The sequence below is a fragment of the Corvus hawaiiensis genome, chromosome 2, assembly GCF_020740725.1.
Source record: "Corvus hawaiiensis isolate bCorHaw1 chromosome 2, bCorHaw1.pri.cur, whole genome shotgun sequence".
Lineage (NCBI taxonomy): Eukaryota > Metazoa > Chordata > Aves > Passeriformes > Corvidae > Corvus > Corvus hawaiiensis.
The window spans coordinates 121,944,708-121,968,192 of record NC_063214.1 but is presented as its reverse complement, the minus strand read 5'-3'; positions in this window follow the sequence as shown (position 1 = coordinate 121,968,192).

Below are 23,485 nucleotides of genomic sequence, written 5' to 3'. Positions count from 1 at the left end.
CCATCAGCTGTTGTTACAATTGGCTTGAAAAACCTCCCAGGAGGAGCCCAATAATTCAGACTTGTCAGATCTGCAGTAATTCATGCAAGATGGGGCCTATGTGGAAATCCACATTTCTTAACTGCAAGGATCAAGACACCGATCCTATTGTTGAATCCAAGATGGGACTTCCAGTAGACCCCACTTGTCACTGACAATTCCCAATTCCCACCCCCTTCCTGTTGCACAGCCTGAAATCTTCTGTGGTTGCTCTCAGGCCAGAGTTTCGTGTATTTCCTTTTAAGACAGGAGAAAATCTGTTCAGATTAGAACAGAAGAACCCAAACAATTCAGAAAATCACTCCAGTGCTCCTCAAACTCGGGTAACTCCAGGAACATTTCCTTTAAATCCTCACATTTGGCATCTGCCAAAGAGGAATGTGTGGTTTGCCTCGATAGGAGAGATCTGGAAATGAACATCCAAACATTTCCTGCTTTGTAATTTGGAATTGTCCGGGCTGCTTTAGCAATAACAGTGTGAGTGCAGTGTTCAGGGAGTTTTTACTTCTGCTTCTCTGACTCCACACAGACCTTTTGTGATCTTTTTGATTCAGGAATTCCATCCGATGGCATTTGGAACCCACTGGCGGGCCCTGCACGATGGCAAATGCACAGACCCTGACGAGAAACTCAACATTTCCTTCACAAAAACTCTGCCTCGATGCTTTTTGTTTCCTCAGCACCTCCTCACCTGCACAAGAATTGTGTATAAACCCCTTCGAGCTCTCGGAGAGAAACAGGATGAGGGGGAACGGCTTCCAACTGGAACAGGCAGGGTTAGATGGGATATCGGGAGGGAATTCTGTGAGGCCCAGGTTGCTCTGAGAGCTTGTGGACTCCCCATCCCTGGGAGTGTCCAAGGCCAGCTTGGAGCAACCTGGGATAGTGGAAGGTGTCCCTGGCCGTGGATGAGCTTTAAGGTCCCTCCCAACCCAAACCAGTTAAAGATTCCATGATCACCCGTGGGCAGAGCATCTGCCCTGCTGGCTACCCCACAAGCAGCTTAAAGATCTTGTCCCACCTCTCTGTGCCTACAGCAGCTCTTCCAACCCACCCTTTTCCCAGCTTTTCTCCAGCTTTTTTCCTGGGCACAGTGTCCTTGAGCTCTGGTGTCTAAGCCTGGGTGTCCTGAGGAGCCCCAGGGTCTCCACACAACTCCCCAAACTCCAAGAACAAGGAATTTCTTTAGCTCCATTCCCAGTGGGCACCTCTGGCTGTGGCTGCAGCGAGATCCTGGCTTTAGCTTCCTTGTGGGAATGAGGGCTGACAAAGAAAACAGAGGCAGCCTGTGGTTGAAGCTGGGATCTGTGCTCTATTCCTGGAATCGCAGCAGATTTCCTGTGTGGCTTTGGACAAGTCACGTCAGCCAAAGCCCTCGGACCTGGGGCCAAGCCGCTGCTGCTCCGAATCAGGTGTTTGTTTGTTTGTTTGTTTGGCCAAGCATGGATTTAGGAGCCCGGTTTTTGACATCCAGGGGCTTTTGATAAATCTTTGGTCTGTATGTCTCAGGTCCCGCAGCTCTGTGGAATTCCTGGAGAGCACTGGATGCCAGGCCAGTTGTTCATATGTGGATTTAGGTGTGTTTAGTTCACAGGAATCATCAGGTGGGGACTCATCTCCCTAAGCCAATCACTTCCACCTATGGATGAAGAAGCTCCAGGAGCACAATTCCATCTCTTCAGGCCTTCCAGAGGCTCAGAATGTTAAGGGTGGAAAGACTCTAATCCCAGAGAAACACAAAAATAATAAATTCTACTCCTGTTTATTCCACAATCGCTGAATATTCCTGTTGCATTCTTAGTGGGGAAACACTCCAGACTTGCTGGGCAGTTGTTCTCATCCTGAAGATTTTTTTCCCTCAAAAAAGAATCCCAGAATTGTCCTGCTAAGTTTTTAATTCCCTCTGCAATTCCGTCAGGACCCAATCACCAGAAAATACCATGGAAGGCCTTTTTAAACAGAAAAAATGCAAGGTAGGAGCCCACACCCACTCATTATTTTCACTCCTTGTCTTAAATAACCTGTCCAAACAAACAGATACCTCCTAGGTTGGGACTTTCTACGACAATTTTTAGTCCAGGTTGGATTTTAACAGCCAGCTCATAACAACAATCCCCCCTTATTGGTAGTGGCGTGTGTGCTACCAGGGTAAAAATATTCCTGATGTGCCCTCACTGGATGGGATTTAAATAGAAATATCCTTGTGATTTTGGCTGACAGAGTCCTCGGGCAAAGCTGGCTCTGTGCAGAGGCAGAACTTTTCTTAGCACAGCCAGGGGCTGGCCGGGTTTGTGTCCAACACGGGAGGGGACAGCAGGGACAGGAATGGGGGGCTGAGCTTAGTCCCAGGCTAGGCCTGTGTGGGGGACCCCAACAGGAGACACCAGTGAGGTGTTCCACACCCCAGCAGACAGATGATGGGTTTTTATCCAATATCATGGAATCCCTGAGGCTGGAAAAGCCCTCCCGGCCCAGCCAGGCCCAGCTGTGCCCGATGCCCACCTTGTCCCCAGCCCAGAGCACTGAGTGCCACCTCCAGCCCTTCCTGGGACACCTCCAGGGATGGGCACTCCAAACCTCCCTGGGCAGCTCTTCCCAAGGCCTGAGCTCCCTTTCCATGGGGAAATTCCTGCTGGTGTCCACCCTGAGCCTCCCCTGGCCCAGCCTGAGGCCGTTCCCTCTCCTCCTGTCCCTGTTCCCTGGCAGCAGAGCCCGACCCCCCCGGCTGCCCCCCTCCTGTCAGGGACTTGTGCAGAGCCACAAGGTCCCCCCTGAGCCTCCTTTGCTCCAGCCTGAGCCCCTTTCCCAGCTCCCTCAGCCGCTCCTGGGGCTCCAGCCCCTTCCCAGCTCCCTTCCCTGCCCTGGACACGCTCCAGCCCCTCCAGGGCTCTCCTGCAGGAGCCAGAACTGGACACAGCCCTGGAGGGGCCTCTCAGTGCCCAGCACAGAGGGACAATCCCTGCCCTGCTCCTGCTGGACTGATAATTTGGCCCCAGTGTGCAGCAAAACCCTCAGAGATGTGGCAAACAGGAGGCCCAAAAGCAAGTGAAGGCTCTAAAAATCCTGGTGGTGAGTGAGATTCCCAAGCAAAGTGGATTAAAAATCCAAGGGAATCTTTAAACCAAACATTGGCTTTTGTAGAACAACAAAACCAGGGTAGTGTTTGCACTCAGCCATAAAAGCTGCTGTGGTTGTGTAATCATGTGGAGTTGTGGCCTTAGGAGGAGTTCTAAAGCAGCTGCAGCAAATTAACTTTTCAAAAGTTATTATGGGTTGGGTGGAATCTAGAAAATTCCCCCATGTTATTTTTTTTTTTTTCTATAATAGAACTGGAAAAGGCACGCTTTGGATGAGGTTTCATCTCAAGCCTCTCCCCCAAGGCAGGCACAAACCTGAAGCCTTCAAGGGGAAATGCAAAACCAGCAGCAAACCCAAACATCCCCCTCCCAACAACGCAGGGACATTTTTGTTCCTCCTTTAAGGACCTGATCCATATCCCACAGGGTTCAGGGAAAGGAATCCCAGGGTAGGGAGCAGGTAGAGCCTCAACAAGGGGAAAATTTGTGGGGTGATCCCAAATGAGTGAATTCTGGTCAAAAGCAGGGGATCCTCATGCCAGAGAAAGGGGCGGGCAACACCAGAAGGAAATCCATGGAATGGCTGCCACAGCTGGCACAGGGGAAAATTCTGGATTCTGTAGGATGCTGGAGATGGGAGGTCACTGATTAAGAGGCAGCACTTGATCTCCTGGGTTCCAGGAATCCCAGAAGGAGCAACGCCTCTGCCTTCACCTGTGGAGAAGTTCCAGTCCCTCAGTTAATGGCAGTGGGAATTTTTCCACTGGCTTCACTGGGAACAGCTTCAGGCTCTTCCTGGAAGAAAAGGTAGCCCAGCATAAATCAACAAAAATCCCTCAGGTTTTGTTTTCCTTTCAGGCAATGTTTTGGGGGTGCTTTACAGAGGGATTCTGGCCCGAGGGGACAGAGGAGAATGCTGAGAAATAAATTCAGATTTCCCTCTAAAAATCAAGCGCAGAAAGCCACCAGTGCCCTGCCCTTTTTAGAGGATAATCATAGGAAGCTCTCCCAGATTCCCAACATTCTCCAATGTTTTAGCTTCTCTCCCCCTTCAAAATCATTTCCAAGTGCCCTTCCTCAATCCTCTGGTGTTTTTCCCTGGGATCTTCAGCTCCTTGGCTCACCACTCTTCCCTCTATCCCCTTTCACACCTCTAGGTCTCCCTCACCTTCCTCACTTCCCCTCATCCCATCCCACTTTTAATCCAGGTCACTGGATGATCTTGAGGGTCTCTTCCCACCTTGGAGATCCCGTGGTTTTCCCGTCTCAGGGGAAGCAGGGAATTGTGTTTGGGGTTCTGTCTGTAGGAATGATGGTTCCCACGAGTCCAGTAAGGATGAAATCTTTTCCATGAAGAGCCTTCCCAAAGTGAAACCCTTTCCCAACCATTTCATTGAACACAGGTGATGATCCCACTGCTCGGATTTGGATTCCCTGTAATGTTCCCTTGCTGTGGGTCCCATCCAAGCCTCATCCAGAATCAGTGGAATTTTTTGCATCAGCTCCAAGGTACTTGGGATTTCGTTACAGCCTGGGACAGGATAATTTTGTTTTCCCTACATGAGCAGTCTTGTTCCCACTTATCCCTGCATATTTCTGCTGGGTGTTGGATCCTCCCAAGGAGAGCTGCTCATTAGCAGGAATTTTCACCCTCCAATACCCCTTCCTTAAAGCCCACTCATTGTTTTTTGAGAGTGTTCAGTTCCTCCCATTGTTTTCCTACCAAACCTTCACTCCTGCATTCATTCCCTGTTCTGGTGGCAGGATTTACCTTTGGAGCAGGCAAGTATTTGGGTCCTGGGAATTCAGCTCTTTGCTGCCGTGAATGAAGGATTTTATGGATGCCACACTTCACTTCTGGCCCTGGAAGGCTCAAACCAGCTGCTCTTCCAGGTGAAATGTTCATTGTCCCTCCAGGAATGCTCTGCATCCACAGGGAACAAAGCTAGTTCATCGCCATGAAACATTCATGGGGTTACAGCAGGGAGCTCCTGCTTCGTGTGTGCTGGATTTTCCCCTCTGGGTTCCAGAGAAAAAGATCAGAAAAGAAGGAAAATCGTTGAGGCTGCAGCAGACCCAGGCTTTAGTCATGAGCTGAGAGCAGGGGATGAGCACCAGCTCCTTGGAATCTTGTCCCTAAATGGGGAAAAAATTAAAAATCATAGGATCTTCGCAGCCACATCTCTACCCAGTGTGAATCTGAGCTGCTCCAGTAGAGCCAATATAGACCACTGAGGCCTGGTTATGGACTTCCTAAGTCCAGGCATGCTCCAGGCCATTTTAGTGAATAACTGTACACAGGTCACAGTTTTCCAGGTGATTTAGGGCTGTCCAGTGTCTGAATGATCTGAAAATCCTGGGTAACTTCAGTGGCAGCCAAAAATTGCTCTGCCCAGAGCAGCTGGGGCTGCCCCTGGATCCCTGGCAGTGTCCAAGGCCAGGCTGGACATTGGGGCTTGGAGCAGCCTGGGACAGTGGGAGGTGTCCCTGCCATGGCAGGGGTGGGAATGGGATGAGCTTTAAGATCCCTTCCAATCCAAACCATTCCGTGATTCTTAGACACGTTTTCTGTTTGAATAAAGAGTTCCTGCAAAAGAACCTCCGTGTGTTTCCAGGGAAAATCCACACACCCTTCCGAGGTGACCTTGAGATTCCCAAGTGGTGCCTGTGAAGAGTTCTCTGCTTGTCACAAATACCTGCTAAAACCACACATTAGAACCAGTTTTAAACAAGAAAACAGCTTGAAAGGAAGAAATGTTTGAGCAGAACCCCATCTAAAGCACCCCCTGCCAGCTCCACAGCTTTATTACCCTTGGTTTTTTCACTGCAGACTCTGAGGAGTAGGAGCTGTGGATAACAGCCACTCATCCCTTACATTTCCCTCAATCCCAAAGCTTCTCTCCCTGTTTTCCACAGTTCATGGAGCAGCCAAGCCACTCAGGGCCTTGCCAGAGGCCACTGCCCACTCCTGACAGGAGCCCAGTGACGCAGCTGCACTCAAACAATGGCTTCTTTTCCTCCTTGGATACAGCTCAGGAACCATCCCAGTCTTTTCTTCCCTCTCCATCTGCAGAGAGTCATCACTGCTGGCAAGGACAGCGTGGAGTGTGATAAATCAGCATTGATCCCGCTCCAGCCTCTCCTGGAATTTGTCACTGCAGAGGGACATTTGTCAGGGCTCTGACAGGGCAGGAATTGAAGCAGTGCTGCAGATATTCAGGTTCAGTCTGTTTTTCAAGCAGGACAAGCAGGCTCTGCAGTGCAGCTCTTCCAGGAGCTGTTCCAGCCTGGAAAGGATGGCCACAGCCTTGGAATGAGTCTGTTCCTCAGTGTCCATCACCCGCAGAATGAGCCAAAGGAACAACAAAGTGAGGGAGAGTGGATCATGGAAGCCCAGACTGGTTTGGGTTTGGATTAAAGATCATCCCATTCCACCCCCTGCCATGGGCTGGGACACCTTCCACTATCCCAGGTTGTTCCATCTCTGGCAGTGTCCCAGGCCTGCTTGGAGCAGCCTGGGACAGTGGAAGGCGTCCCTGCCCATGACAGGGGTGGCACTGGATGGGCTTTAAGGTCCCTTCCCCAATTCCTTCTGTGATTCCTTGATCTCCTGGTTCTCTTGACCTTGCAGGATAATTAGAATCCCATCCTGCTGCATCGTTCCCCGCTGGGAGATGCCTGGATTTGTTCTCACTGTCACCCATGGGATGTCATTACTTCCTGTCAAACCCTGTTGCCTGAGAAACTCCATCTCCAGGTTTGTGTCTCATGGTGGGAACAGCAAAAAACTCAGCTCTGCTCCAGAGATTTTATGGACAGTGACGGGAGGCAATAAACGGATGCAAAACAGGGATGGCAGGGTTTCAGGATTTCAGGACTTCAGGAGAAAATCCTGCAGAGCAGAGCTGGCAGCAGGCAGAGCTCACAGCTGCTGTGGGAGAAAACAAGGAAAGGGGAGTCTGAAAACAAATAATCCCAGACTGGTTTGGGTTGGGATGGACCTCAAAGCCCACCCAATCCCACCCCGTCCCACTGCCACTGTCCCAGGCTGCTCCAAGCCCCAATGTCCAGCCTGGCCTTGGGCACTGCCAGGGATCCAGGGGCAGCCCCAGCTGCTCTGGGCACCCTGTGCCAGGGCCTGCCCACCCTCCCAAGGAACAATTCCTGCCCAAGATCCCATCCAGCCCTGCCCTCTGGCACTGGGAAGCCATTCCCTGGCTCCTGGCACTGTGTACCAAAGTCAGCCTCCAGATACAAATCCATGAGAAAGGAGGATCCATAAGCTCAGACTTCCATGGAACAGCCATGTCTCTATAGGAAAGGTGACTGTTCCCATGTGCTTGGATTTTCTGGAAACAAAGCTCTTCTGCCTCAAAATTCTGCCTGGGTTCAGGGTATTTTTAGGATATTTAGGATATTTTCAGGACTTTCTACGTCTGTTAGGATTTCTGGATTTGTAGTAGGTACAGGGAGACCTGGCCACGCTTTTGTCCATCCCAGCTGTTCCCACTGTATCAATACTTCCATAAAACTGTCCCTGACTGAGATCTCACGTTGCCCAGGACCTTTCCTGGCAGAGGAACCTGAGTCATGGCAGAGGTGCCTCAACAAGAGCTTCCTGCTCTTCCCATATAATGGAAGTGTTTGGGAAATGTTGGATTTGCAGTGTCCTGTGTATCCCATGCTTCCATGTTCCCATTCCAAATGTCTATATTGTCATGTCCAGAAAACTGGAGAAGACATGGAAGAGCTTTCTATGGCTAACGAGGACATTCGGGAAGATTTTTCCATAATCCAAATGTGAAAAGGGATATTGAGACTTAAGGAACAGAAAAGGAGATGGAGGCAGGGATGAGGGGAGAGGAATTGTGAGGAGGATGGGAAGAGTTCAGGTCCAGTGGAAGAGCCATAGGTAAAGCAGGCAGGGAATTGGTTTGGGCAGAAGGATTTGGGCTCCTCTGGAGTCTCAGTTTCCTCCAGGGAATGTGTTTTATGTAAAGGAACACGGGAAAACCAAAGGAGAGGTCTCAGCCAAGCAACCTCGGGAAGCCTTTTATTTCAGGGGGGTTGGATCTGCTGGAATTTCCCCCTGGCAGCAGCAGGAGCAGGGCAGGGATTGTCCCTCTGTGCTGGGCACTGAGAGGCCCCTCGAGGGCTGTGCCCAGTTCTGGCTCCTGCAGGAGAGCCCTGGAGGGGCTGGAGCGTGTCCAGGGCAGGGAAGGGAGCTGGGAAGGGGCTGGAGCCCCAGGAGCGGCTGAGGGAGCTGGGAAAGGGGCTCAGGCTGGAGCAAAGGAGGCTCAGGGGGGACCTTGTGGCTCTGCACAAGTCCCTGACAGGAGGGGGCAGCCGGGGGGGTCGGGCTCTGCTGCCAGGGAACAGGGACAGGAGGAGAGGGAACGGCCTCAGGCTGGGCCAGGGGAGGCTCAGGGTGGACAGCAGCAGGAATTTCCCCATGGAAAGGGAGCTCAGGCCTTGGAAAGAGCTGCCCAGGGAGGTTTGGAGTGCCCATCCCTGGAGGTGTCCCAGGAAGGGCTGGATGTTTGGGTGGTGCAGGCAGCTCCAGCTGCTCTGTTTCCTGAGCAGAGCTCAGCCAGCTGCGGTGGTCAGCAACCCAAGTTTAGCACGTAACTCTGCAGTCATGGTGAGAACCCATGAGTCCTTTGGTCTGCTCTTTGCATGTTTTCCCCTGATTAGTTAATGTTTTTCCCTCCTTGCTTTATGTATGAGGTTGTGTATATTCATTTCCCAAGTTTAATATGTATCAGAAAATTCTAGTATGTATCTAGAAAATTCTTTGTTCCTCGATGCCCCATTGGTTCCTTCCCTAAATCCCTCCTTTGTGTTATTTCCATTGGTTCCCTTGCACTCAACCCTGCCTCCTGTCAAGTATCCCTTTGCTGTATCCCTTGTCCCGGCCTCTCCTATCCCCACCATAAAATCCCTGGACCCTTGTCACATCCTCGGCTCTCCATCTCCTCCCCCAGCTCTGGGCTGGGGACAAGGTGGGCATCAGGCACAGCTGGGCCTCGCTGGTGTTGGATCTGTTTTCCACCCTCTGGGATTCTGGGGTTCCCAGTCACCAGCAGCCAGGCAAACAAACAGCCGAGGATTTTTGGTCGCACTGCAGATGGACAGGAGGAAATCCAGCTGCACTCAGCCTCCACAGCTGTTGGATCCAAGCCTTTCCCAGCTCCCAGAGCTCAGCGCTGTGGCTGGAGCTGGATCCCAGCGAGCGAGGGGTTAACCCCGCACCTGTGGGCAGCTCCCGAGGTGTTTTTTCCCTGCACACATAATTGGGCTGTGAGCTCATTTACAGCCCATAATGAGGTCATTATGATGCCAGCGGTCGATTTTGCCAGAGCTGGCAATCCCTAATCTGCTTCCTCTGCAGCAGCTCCCAAAGGAAGGGAGAAACCCAAACACCCATCCCAGCTAACAATGCCTTTATTTGCACTGCTGGGGCCCCAAATTCCTTTGTTTATTCCCCCTCTTTCTGATGGATTTTCCATAACAAGGAACTCACAGGAGATCAATCCAGCACAATTCCACTCTGCCTTTTCCACGCCTCTCATTTTCTCTGCACCTTCCTTGGACCATTCCTGAGAAAACCAGAGGTGAAGTTAATAAATCTTTGGGAAAAGCCCTGGCTGTGCATGGACACATCACCTGCACACTCCTGCCTTCTTGGGGGGACAGCAATGTCCACTGAGCACAGATTCCTGGGAGAAGTATGCCGGGAAACAGCAGTGGGAATGCCAGCAAAGAGGAAATGGTGTGGGAATCGGGGAAGGGATGTGGATGGAAGCAAAGATCAAAAGGGGTTAATCCACCCCGGTCCAGTTCCATACTCACCAGTGCATGGACAAACAGGGGTGAAAATTCCTTTTGTCAGTCATGGAATCACAGAATGGGTTGGGATGGAAGGGATCTGAATGATCATCCAACTCCAACCCCCTGCCATGGCAGGGACACCTCCCACTGTCCCAGGCTGCTCCCAGCCCCAATGTCCAGCCTGGCCTTGGGCACTGCCAGGGATCCAGGGGCAGCCCCAGCTGCTCTGGGCACCCTGTGCCAGGGCCTGCCCACCCCGCCAGGGAACAATTCCTGCCCAATCTCCCATCCAGCCCTGCCCTCTGGCACTGGGAAGCCATTCCCTGGCTCCTGGCACTCCATCCCTTATCCCAAGTCCCTCTCCAGCTCTCCTGGAGCCCCTGTAACAGCTCTGCTGCAGCTGAAATTCCTCCCCAGGAGTCTCAATTTCCCTGCTCTGAAGGGCTGCCACACATCTGTTTCTTTGGTTATTTATCTGTCACTCCTGTTCCCCCTGGGAATGGCCCCTTTCCCACCTGGAAATGGTGACTTGGCAGCTTCCAAGTTTTCCTGAGAGCTTCCAGCTGCCTGGATGTCAGCCTGGACAGCCAGGAGATGCTGCTTCATTGTGGTCAGGGAACAGAGCAGCACAAAAGGGCCTTGTTGAGATCCTGGGGGTGTTCTGCTTTTCCATGGAAGCTGTGCCATGGATCCCCCTCGAGTCCGGGTGCAAAGGATGGATTTAGTGCTCATGTGCTGGGTGGAAGTGATAGGTTCAGCATTCCCAGCTCTCAGGAAGGATGAGGAGGCATCTCCAGAGGGATTTTGGTAGTTGCAGTGCTGGTCAGGGGCTCTGGGAACAGCTCCAAGCCCAAAGCAGGACAAACATCCCAGGTGGGAGCACATCCTTCAAGTCCTGCTGGGCTCCAGTTGTTTTCAGGGACAAATCCCAAAGATCCCAGTGTCCCTCTGCAGGTGAGGTGGTCCCAGCAGGAGGGACCCCACAGCTGCCAGGGCCACTCTGGGCTGGATGTGACCAGAGTTTTGTCACCTGAGCCACACAGGGTCCTGGCAGTCCCCAGGGATGGAGCAGGGACATTTCCCCACCTTGGCTTCCCCCTTTCTCCCACCCTGCAGTGCCCATTTGCCTTGGAAGCTGCAGCTCCAGAGGGTTCCCACCAGTGAGCCGGGTGGTCAAAGCCAATCCAAGAGCCTGGCTCTGCTCATCCGCTGGAATTCCGAGGTTGTTCCTCTTCCCTCTGGCAGTGCAGGATGTGCCCCAGATAAATCCAGAGAACAGAAAGAATCTGCTTTAAAAGCAACCCCCGATGGACTCGTTGCCTCTTCCTCTTGCAATCTGCACCTGCCCTCAGTGTCCTCCTTGCCCTCCCTTCCATGACCTGGAATTTTCCTTTGGATCCCACTTCAGGAGCCACAAAAATCCTGTCACCAGTACCTCAGCACTGGAGGAACCTCATAGTGGCCTTCCAGGACCTGCAGGAGCCAAAAAGAAAGATGGAGAGAGACAATTTCCAAGGGCTGGAGGGCCAGGAGCCAGGGAATGGCTTCCCAGTGCCAGAGGGCAGGGCTGGATGGGAGATTGGGCAGGAATTGTTCCCTGGCAGGGTGGGCAGGCCCTGGCACAGGGTGCCCAGAGCAGCTGTGATTACTAAACACTTCAAATACACTTTAAAAAAATCCTATGGATTTATCCTTTGCAAATATCCAGTAGGCAAATTATCCTGTTTTTTTAAATATATATTTATATTCCTTTCCTTCAGGATGACCTGAGTCCATGGAATAACCAAATGAGTTCGCTACTGCATCATCTGCAACGTTTCTGATGCTGCATCTCCAGGCCTGGAGCCAGCTGGGTTTATGTGACACCAGGAAAGGTGAAACTTCTCTCCTTATCCTGCAAATTTGGTCAAGAAAACTCCACATTTAAAAAGAGTCAAAGCTGCTGCTTGGGAATGACTGGAATGTCCCCTCCATGCCCCAATTCCCTTCACAGCCCTCAAGGTTATAATTTTTAAAATTATATTAAAAAAAGGCCTCATCTCAAGAGTATTATTGAAATGCCAGTTGTGAACTAGGAATCCTGCCTGGATTCCCATTTTCTGGCTGGGTTTTAAATCATGGAATGGGGAGCTTTGTTTGGGACGTTCACCTACAACAGGACCTGGCTGTGGTCCCCTGGTGCAGGAAGCCACCCTTGGCTTGGTGGCTGCTCAGGACCTGCTGGGCATCCTTGGGTCTCATCCTGCTGCTAAATCCCACTGGAAAAGAAACCTCACCCTCTGGAAGCTGATCCTGCAGAAAATTCTGTGGGGTTTTGTTATGGAAGGAAAGCAAAATGTCCTTTCAATATTCCCTCAAATAACACCATAAATGTTTTCTCCTCCTTGTCCACAGGACACAGAACAGTTGGGAATGTTAGGATCACAAAATCCAATTAAAGCAGTCAGAGAAGTTGGGCTGAGGGCTGCTGCTCCCGCTCCTGCCAGCACCACCCACCTCCCTTCCCTGGAAAAGCCAAATCCCATTTCCCCAGGTGGGAGCAGCTCTCTGGAGCTCTCCAGTCCCAGCAGCTCCTCCCTGCTCAGGGCAGCCAACCTGGAGGGTGGAAAAGTCCTGCAGCACCACTCCAGCATCTCCCTGTTCCCACATCCCACGCTCCCTGCAAGCTGGAGCTTCTTGGAGCTTCCTGTTTGGAATTGGAAGCAAATATTGCCCTTGGTGTGCTCCCAGCACAGGCACCGCCCGCTCCTGGAGTGCTGGGGCACTTCTGCTGGATGTTCTTCCAAACATGATCCAGGGGCACAGCCAGAGCCTGCAGGAGAGGAGGGAAAACACTGGAATGGCAGATGTGTGGGTACAGGTAGTCCTGGCTGGAATTCCACTGGAGACCTCCTGGGTGTGAGCACCTCCACAGCAGGTGGGAGACCCCAGCACCTGGAAGAGCCACTGGCAGCACACTGGAATTCCAGCAGCATCCCAGTCTGGGGCCTGGTTATGTGAAGCTCCATGAAGTGTGTGGCACTCTGAGCCTCTTTTCATCCTGGAAGAATTTTGTGATGGGATTGTCCTGCCCCAGCTGGGGGAAAAGGGAAAGGGTGGAGAGGAACAGTGAAGAGCAGGGCAGATACAGAACCATGGAATGGGTTGGGTTGGAAAGGACCTTAATGATCCAACTCCACCCCTGCCATGGCAGGGACACCTCCCACTGTGCCAGGCTGCTCCAAGCCCCAATGTCCAGCCTGGCCTTGGGCACTGCCAGGGATCCAGGGGCAGCCCCAGCTGCTCTGGGCACCCTGTGCCAGGGCCTGCCCACCCTCCCAGGGAACAATTCCTGCCCAATCTCCCATCCAGCCCTGCCCTCTGGCACTGGGAAGCCATTCCCTGGCTCCTGGCCCTCCATGCCTTGGGAATTGTCTCTCTCCAGCTTTCCTGCAGCTCCTTCAGGCCCTGCAAGGCCACACTGAGCTCAGCCCAAAGCTTCTCCTCTCCAGGCTGAACAATCCCAGCTCTCGCAGCCTTTCCTCCCAGCAGAGCTGCTCCATCCCTCTGCTCATCCTGGTGCCTCCTCTGGCCTCTCTCCAGCAGCTCCACGTCCTCCCTGTGCTGGTCCCAGGGCTGGGGCAGCTCTGCAGGTGGGCTCTCACCTGGGCACAGGGGCAGAGTCCCCTCGCTGGCCCTGCTGCAGCCCAGGGTTGGTTTCTGGTCCGCTTCTTCTTGAGACCTGCAGGTTATTTTCCATTTTATTTTATTTTCTATTATATTTTATGTTTTATATTTTATATTTTATATTTTATATTGTATATATTTTATTTTATTTTATTTTATTTTATTTTACTTTATTTTACTTTATTTTTGTTTTCCTGCCTGGCATGGGCTGCAGTTCCCTTTTTCCCTGACTGCACCTGGATTGGGAGTTCCTAATGAAAAGGACTTTTGTTGCTCTTGGCCCAGGAGTGTGAGGAACTCGCTCCAATATTTCTCTTTTTTATGCATGTCCATGTGAGTTTAATAAAGTTTGTTGTCTGCTTGAGCTCTGCTGTTGTCTCCTCACTTGTAGGGAAGTGGGAAGCTGTGCCAGGAGTTTTCCTATTGAGGTCCAACAAAACACTGACCCATGGAGCCAAAGGAATAACGGGGCCCCCGTGGCCCTAAAGCAGCACTGGGAGCTTCATTAAAATTGATCTGCAATTCAGCAATTAATCAACACTCACCCAAGACAATGCAGTGGATTAATCAGGCACAAAATGCTTCGCCCAGACCAGCAGGCCCAAGGTTTGGATAAAAACCAAGCCCAAGAGAAACTCCCAGTTCTTGGTGGATAGGGAAGGACCAGGATGTTTCAGCACATGGAATTAGCAATCAATTACTCATTAGAATTGCCCCACCAAGCAAATGTGGAGCACATCCAAGGGCTCTGACTCCCTTTAGATCACTGGGCCTGTATTTCATTTTAAAAGCTCTTCTGGGCTCTGCTAAAGGCGAAGAGCTTGTTCAGGCCCAGGGGCCGTGGGGATCAGTCAGTGGGACATCATGGAATCCTGGAATTCCTGAGTGAAACGGACCCACAGGATCACTGATCCAGCCCCTTCCCAGACCCCCCACCAATCCCAGCCTGGGCATCCCTGGCAGCGCTGTCCAAACGCTCCTGGAGCTCTGGCAGCCTCGGGGCCGTGCCCATTCCCTGGGGAGCCTGGGCAGTGCCCAGCAGCCTCTGGGGGAAGAACCTTTCCCTAAAATCCAACCTAACCCTGCCCTGGCCCAGCTCCAGCCGCTCCCTGGCTGCTGTCCCTGTCCCCGGGAGCAGAGATCGGAGCTGTCCCTGCGCTGCCCCTCGGGAGGAGCTGCAGCCCCGGGGAGCTCTGCCCTCAGGCTCCTTGGCTCCCACTCCTGGAGGATTTGTCATTTCCCCATTGGAAAAACCACCTTTCCTGCACAAATCCCAAACTCCCTGGGTGCATCTCCAGGTGCCACATCAGACACAGAGGGGATGGGAAAGTCCTCCATGGACTGTCCCAAGCTCCAGCGGCAGGGCTGGATGGGAGATTGGGCAGGAATTGTTCCCTGGGAGGGTGGGCAGGCCCTGGCACAGGGTGCCCAGAGCAGCTGGGGCTGCCCCTGGATCCCTGGCAGTGCCCAAGGCCAGGCTGGACATTGGGGCTTGGAGCAGCCTGGGACAGTGGGAGGTGTCCCTGCCATGGCAGGGGTGGCACTGGATGGGCTTTGAGGTCCCTCCCACTCCAAACCATTCTGTGATTCTGGGATTCTTTTCTTCCCTTTGAAAGCTGAATCCTCTGCCATTTTTCCCAGTGTTTCCCTGCTCCTGTCTGGGGGTCCAGGACCTGTCAATGTCAGCCTAGGGCTGGATTTTCCAAGCCTGATGGGGTATCCATATTTCTAATGCCACATTTCCAGGACAGCCACACATTCCATACTCCTCTCCTGTGGTACCAGGATGACTTTAGGTTTGGAGATGCCAGGCAAAGCTTCCCAGAATCCCTGCAGGCAGGAATTGAACACATGGGGGCTGTAAAATAGACACAGATCAAGTATCTCATCCCTAAAAAAGAAATTATTGAAAAGAGAGGAAAAAAAAGGAACTTTGCTGGGCCCCCTGGAATGTGAACCCCCATTGCCATATTCAGTGACAGGAATTCTGTGGGAATTCCTCTCTGTGCTGTGTGCTGCCCACATTTAGGGTTTTCCATGAAACCTCATTCAGACATTTCCTTGCAAAATCCACGTGGTCCTGGAGAGGTAAATCAGGAGCCCCCAGGAGATGCTGCTTCAGGAGGGAGGAGCTTGAACTCCAGGGCAACATTGGGATGCTTGAATGGAATTCTTGGTGAAATGGAGACTGTGGGGTCCCATGTCCAAGGAATTAAAGCAAACAAGTGCCACAACTGGGAATTAGGACCATGGGAATCCTCCTGAGGAAAACCTGCTGTCCTAAAGAGTGCTGCTGGTCCTTAGGGGAATTCACCAGCTGGGAAGGACTTTCCTCCTTCCAAAGGCTGAGCTTTGGATCTGGAGTTGCCCTGGGCTGCCCAGGTGAGCCCAAGGTGCCTCTTCAGCCCCAGGGTTGGCACCACGGCCCAGAAATCCAGGGAAAACTGCAGGAAGGGAGCTCAGCCAGCTGACTCAGGGGCTTTTTTATGCCCCTGCCATTGAGATGGACCCCAAAAAAAAGCAAAAATAAAGACCTTGGTCCCCTCCTTTGTGAGGAGAACAGCCTGGGAATATTTATTATTAAAAGGAGTGATGGAGCAGTTTCCATTCTTCCATTGTTCCTGCTTTTTTCTTCTTTTCTCCTTGTAAAAACACCCGAATAAAAGCAATTTATTAAGAACTGGCATCGCCTCCAAATAGTTCCCCTTAATGTGAACGCTCTTAGTGACACTGTAAAATTTATTTACAGTTTCTCTTTTTCCCTCTGCTCATTGTTTGGATGGACCATAGGACACCAATAAAAAAAAAAGAAAATCAAGGAATTGTTTATGCCAAACAGATGGAGCAGATGGAGCATTGGTGATAAGCAGCAGCTGGGCCTGATAAGCTGCCTTTGACTCGGGGTTTTCTTCGTGCCCACAGTTTTTTGGAGCAGTTTTTTTTCTGTCATCCAGCTCACTTGGAATGACAGGGATGTTAAATGGGGAAATCTAAGTCCATGTTACTGAAAGAGTGAAGAATAAAGGATGAGCTTCACCCTCAAAGTGCTCTCTGAGCATCCCTGTGACTCCTGATGCCTTTCCCACTTGGAAAGAAAAGCAAGACTGAAAAATAACACCAGAAAGCCAAGGGGAGTTTAAAGCACAACATGGAAAACCCCAACAGAGCGAGCAGAGAGTGGAAATCCTGCCTGGATTCACCTCCAGAGAAGGTCCCTCCAGGGCTGTCAAATCCTGGAATCCTGGAATATCCTGAGGGGAAGGAACGCACAAGGATCACCCAGTCCCACCCCTGTCCCTGCCCAGACCCCCCAGCAATCCCAGCCTGGGCATCCCTGGCAGCGCTGCCCAAACGCTCCTGGAGCTCTGGCAGCCTCGGGGCCGTGCCCATTCCCTGGGGAGCCTGGGCAGTGCCCAGCAGCCTCTGGGGGAAGAACCTTTCCCAGTATCCAACCTAACCCTGCCCTGGCCCAACTTCAGCCGCTCCCTGGGGTCCTCTCCCTGTGCAGGCAGTGAAGGACACAGAATTCCCATTCACAGGTGTTGCGTGCTGGATCCATGATCCCTTCTCCCAGGAAGGAGCCAGGCCTGGCCTGTGGGTGGTCTGAATCATGCATCCATCTCTGGCCAAGGACATCAAAGCAGGAAAGCAGGATACAGCTGGATGCTCCTGCTCCCCCTGCCCGGGGCTCTCCCACACAATCCGTTCCATTGATGTTGTTTGGGTCTCATCCTAGCAAGGATCCATTGAACTCCGAGGGGAAGAAGAAGTAAATGGAAAGAGAGAAAACAAAACTGCCACAATAAATTTGGTCACATATTGTCCCGAGCAGAAAGCTGGGCCAGGTGCAGAGCCATGATTAGGATCAAGTGTTGGGAATGGCTCCAAGGGCTTCAGCTGAGCTGATTGCAGAGGCTCTGAGGGCTGCGGACAATGAAGTAACTCATTAATCTTCGGACCTTCACCTTCCTGGCAGCACATGAGTCATGGATTGGAGAAGGTCAGAGCCTGGGATTCTCGGAATGGAACAGAAGATTGGGATTATTCTGGGCTGAGCCCCAGCGTGGGCAGCAGGGAAGGGATTGGGATGGTGCCCCTGTGCCCCTGTGCTCAGGTGAGAGCCCACCTGCAGAGCTGCCCCAGCCCTGGGCCCAGCACAGGGAGGACGTGGAGCTGCTGGAGAGAGGCCAGAGGAGGCACCAGGATGAGCAGAGGGATGGAGCAGCTCTGCTGGGAGGAAAGGCTGCGAGAGCTGGGATTGTTCAGCCCGGAGAGGAGAAGCTTTGGGCTGAGCTCAGTGTGGCCTTGCAGGGCCTGAAGGAGCTGCAGGAAAGCTGGAGAGAGACAATTGCCAAGGGCTGGAGGGCCAGGAGCCAGGGAATGGCTTCCCAGTGCCAGAGGGCAGGGCTGGATGGGAGATTGGGCAGGAATTGTTCCCTGGCAGGGTGGGCAGGCCCTGGCACAGGGTGCCCAGAGCAGCTGGGGCTGCCCCTGGATCCCTGGCAGTGCCCAAGGCCAGGCTGGACATTGGGGCTTGGAGCAGCCTGGCACAGTGGGAGGTGTCCCTGCCCATGGCAGGGGTGGCACTGGATGGGCTTGAAGGTCCCTCCAACCCAAACCTTCTGGAATTCCCTGATGTTTTGAGTCCTATTTCAAAGCACTGGGAGCAGTGGTCCCAAGAGAACCATCAAGGTCAAAGCTGGGCTTTCTGCTCAGCTCCAAACCATGTCAGATCAGGAAACCAGGAGCTGGTACCAGGCTTTTGAGGGAGAAACTGGTGAGAGGAAGAATCCAGGTGTTGATATCCCTGACATGTGATGTGCACAGGAGAGCTTTGTTGGGAAAACCAGGAGTGGAAAAAGAACCCAAAACTGAGAGTTCCAAAATGTTTTTGTATCCCACCTGCTGACCATTCCCAGCTTGTCTTCCCCACAGAACTGATTGGGGATACTTGTCAGGACAATTCTTGGCCAGAAAGAGCTGATAAATCTTATTAAAGACAATTAAAAGGGAAAAAAAGGGACCAAAGAATTCTAGGTCCTTCCTCCCCACAGCTGCCAAATAATCCACTGGATTTTCACCCCCCTCTTCCACCCCCTTGGCATGGGGGCACTGGAAGGATTTCACTGGTTGCTGTTATTTCAGTTGCAAGAAAATTCCCTGTGAAGGGAAAGAAGTGTCCAGGTGAAAGCATTCCAGATATTCCCAGCTTCCCATCTCCTTGGAAAAGCCTGGGAGAAGAGAAATGGACACCAGGCTCCCGAGCTGGATCTTCTTTCCTGAGTAGCCTTTGGCTCTTTTTCTCAATCCTGGGTTTGGGAGGCATCTCCACCCCCTTGGGAGAGGAATTCAAACCAGAGGCTTTCCCAGAATATCCACGTTTATGGAAGCTTCCCTTCCGTGGAGTAGAAGGAATCAAATCTTCAGGGATTGATTTAGAACTTTATGGAGCTGAGCCAGAAATTCCAAACAAAGGGGTTTGTGTGGCCATAAATCAGCTGAGCTGGTGGATGTGAGAGACAACTGACCAAAAGAGCCACCCAGGGCTGGAAGAGTGGAATTTCTGGGAAAGCCATGGAAAAGAAGAGTTTGCCTTAAAAAATCTAACAGGTTCCTTAATTTTTCTTGGAGTCAAAACACCCTGAGTGAACCTTTGGGATTGCAAGGGCCAATTAATGAATTAATGGAGAATTGTATCCAGATACTTCTTCGACAGGAAACACCAGGTGAGCAAATCCTCCACATCCGACGCGTTTATCCATAAAATTCCTGCACAAATATTTCCACAAACACTTGTTCCTGCTGAAAAGGGAAAAAAACCTGGATAAAACCTTCAGGCACAGAGTGGGATTTTGAGATGGAGTTGGACTGGATGATCCTTGTGGTCCTTCCAACTCAGGATATTCTGTAATTCTATATCCAGCATTTTTTGCCTGGTGTATCTCCTGTTCACATGGATTTTTATTTATCAGGATTTATCAGGAAAATAATACTTGTTTGATTTCAAGTTCCTTTTTTCATGGCCACAGCAAAAAACCTGAAGCAGGAACCAAGGATTCCCAGCTTTTATTTTAAATACATTTCATTTTTACAGTGAGAAAGCCCTTTGGAAAAATATTCATGTGAAGACATTCACTCCAGGAGATTTTTTTTAATAGGCAAGGTATCTTATCCCACATGATTTTAGGAATAAATAGAGATACTAGCAGCACTTCCCAACCTTCTGGAGATTCCTTTATTCTGCCTGGATGTGCGTTGGGAAGGGGCCTCTCCAACCATTTTCCAAGTGGTTTTTGCTGCCTTTGGATGCTCTAAGGGGGCAAAGATCATCCTTTGTGTTATCCGTAACTCCTCCATGTGGGTTGGAGCACCTTTCATGGGAAACTTTTTTTGTGGAGAAGTCTCCTTTCCCCACGAGGACAAAGAGTTTGTGGGGATGAGCAAACCAAGGATCCGTTCTCCATGGATTCCGCGGCCGCTTCTGCGTTTCCCCAGTGCTCCTTAACTCCGGGGTGATTTTCTAAATTGCAGGCCGGGCTCGCTGGGCACAAAAGGAAAAGCCAGAGCCCGGGGCAGTTTCAGTTCCCAAGGAGCTGCCAATTCCTTTCGCAATTCCTCTGGGATTTCAAAACAGACGGCGCCGAATTCCACAAACTTTCAGCCGGGGCTGGAATTCTGCAGCTCTGCCAGCCCAGGAAAGGTTTGGAGATGGAGCCAACCCAAATTCCCCGGATTTGAGGGCGAGCAGCATTCCCTGAACAGCAGAACCAGCAATTCCCCCTTTACCTGCAGAGCCCCTTGGAAAGCAATAAATAAACAAAAAAAAAAAGAAAACCCAGGGAAAAATCCACTTGTTGTTCTCTTGTTCTTTTTTTTTTTTTTTTTTTGGGAAACCACAAGCCCTTGGATCTGCCCTCTTGGGTGGCAGCAGGGTTTCATGGAGGGCAGGGACATCATTTTGCTGCTTTTAGCCAAGTTAAAATTGGCCTTTGAATCGTTGCATTTTTATCCCAAATCCTGCACTTGGATGTGCTGAGCCACGATTTTATTTATAAATAAATATTTCTAATTTATTTGTTTATTTTAAATTGCATTATATGAATACATAGAAGTTATATCAGGAATTATATTTATGAAATACAGAAACATCTCATCCTCTTTTCTTCCTTGGTTCCTCAATATTGGGAAGACTCAATGGACCAACCATTGGAAAAGTGACTGGAATGAAATGACTGGAATATTGTCAGGATATGGCCACGGATGCAGAGCTCAGCTTGCAGAAATTCATCCACAGGTACTGAAGGTTGTTTAGCATCTTTTAAATACGTTGAACTCCTCATATAAAAAGAGCTGGGAAAATGCAGGGAATTCTCGTTATTTTCCCAGATCCCGCCATCGATGCCATTTTCCACGAGGGAAGAAAATTTGCTTGGCTTCAAGTGGGTTTTCCTGGAGAAAACCAGACCGAGAGGACTTCAGGGTCTACCCAGGCACATTTTTTCCTTAGGACAGATGGCTCATATTAATGAATTTCACCACTAATAAGCTCTGTTTCAGACTCATCCATGGAATCATGGAATCCCAGAATGGTTTGGGTTGGAAGGGACCTTAAAGCTCATCCCATTCCATGAGCAGGGATACCTTCCACTGTCCCAGGCTGCTCCAAGCCCCAGTGTCCAGCCTGGCCTTGGGCACTGCCAGGGATCCAGGGGCAGCCACAGCAGCTCTGGGAATTCCATCCCAGCCCCTCCCCACCCTCACAGGGAGGAATTCCTTCCCAATATCCCACCTAACCCTCCTCCCAGTTAAAACCACTCCCCCTTTTCCCATAAATGGCTCTCTAGACTCAACCTGCAGCTACTGGTGCTTCTCCTCCTGAAAGTTTTCCTGGGCTGTGGATGATCTCAAGGATCAGGAGCGCTTCCCAGCTGGATCTGCACTGACTTTCTTCCAGTCTGGATCTAATCCCTGCCTCAGGAATCAAACTGATATTTGATTTCCAAATCCTTGACTCTAAAATCTTGATTTTTTCAAGAGCTGTCCCTTCATCACGTGGAGGCCTGGGTCACTCAGGTGCTTTTCCCTGTCCCATCCTGAATGATGGGGAAATACTATGGAATTTGGTTTTGGCCTTGGAATGCAAAATGCAAGTGAAACACCTACAAAAAGTATTAAAATACATCCAACACACCTCAAAACACTTGTAAAAGTATACAGTAAACACAGGAAAGGTAACTCCTATGGTGTACCAGTGGTTTGAAGCTTGAAAAGGGGCAAGTTTGTGATTTTTAACTGGGAAAATTTTAACTGGGAAGGGTGCAACTCTATTAATAAACTACTTTAAACAAATGAAAACACTGATAATGGAACTGGATTTTTGTACCTGGGCTGATGGGTTAATTGTAACATTCAATTTAAAAATAATTAACTCAAAATTAATTAATTAAAGCACTTAATATGCAAAGACCAAGCACAAATAGGGATTTCATGTATGACATACAACATGTTCCATTTCCACTGGATTCCTTTGGACTGTCCAGTTGGAACCAAAGCTTTTTGCTTTGTTTTTTAAGCGCCCAACTCCTGGAATTCCGGTAATACAAAAGCCACTTCAATAGATTGAAAATGTTGAAAAAACACAGGGATAATTCCAGTAATATTGGAACCCCTGGTGCTGGAAAAGCACAGCCCTCAGAACTGGCAGAAATCCCTTCTTCCAGAGGTCGATGGATGGTTTCTGTGCCTCTGTTTTCCAGATCCTGCACAGAAGGAACAGAAATTCCACCCTGTGGGGGGGTGACTCATGGTTTAAGAGGCTCCATCCCAAGTCCCTTTGTCCTTCTGGCTGAGGAATTAGAGTGACTCACAAATCTGTCACCTCCAACACTCCAGTGCATCTAATCTTGGAATAAGGGACATCAGGAAAGTCACCCAGCTCATCTCTGCATGAAATTCCCAGGTCCCAATAATTTTGGGGAGTCCAACACTGTCACAGCTCCTAAGAGCAGAACTGCAGCCAGTTTTCCTTTCTTTTTCCCTGTTTATCCCTTTTTTATGCCTGGGATGAACTTTAAAAGCAGGAGGGGCCCAAACTTGGGCCCAGGCTGTGGCAGCTGAGCATTTTAACACCCCTGGAATTCTCAGGATGGATCTCATTAACAAAGGCCTAAAATAAGCACAGGAATTCCAGCAGGGGAATAAAGAGCTCAGCTTATTCCTGTTCCACAGCAAAGATAAGAGCAGGCCTTTCCTTACTGGGAGAGGTTTTTTAGCAGGATGATTCCCTAGGGATGAACTTTAGGAGAGATATCCCAGTGCTTGTCACCCTCTGTGCTATGGCAGAGTGGGAGACAGGGACAAATTCCTGCTGCTTTAGGGGGAGTTTGTCACTGCTCAGTTATTTCCTGCTTATTTCCAGAACATCCAGGTGTTCCAAATGTCCCACCTCCAACCTTGGGAATGCAGGATATCAACCAGGAACTCTTTGGAGGTGAAGTCCTTGGAGCTTCAGACTTTTCTGGGCTGTGGGAGAGGGAGCTACACCTTTGCCAAGACAACCTGACCTTCTTTTATTTCAACCCTTCCTCTCCTCGAGTCCCTTAGGACAGTTTGGGAAATGGGGATGGGCATCCTGGAGGCTGGACATGATTTCCATGGGATCACCCCAGCTCAAAGTTATCTCCAGGCTTTGGGAAAGATCTGTTGCTCTCCTAAGGTTGTGAACAATCCTTGTTGCTGAAAGGTTCATGAACTGCCCAGAATTTTCTGGCACAAAATGGGTTATTCCAGGAATTCCCACTGGCTCCTCCAATCCTGAAATACCAGCAGGAGAAGGCCCCAGAACCACTGGATAATCGCAGCCATCCCTAAGG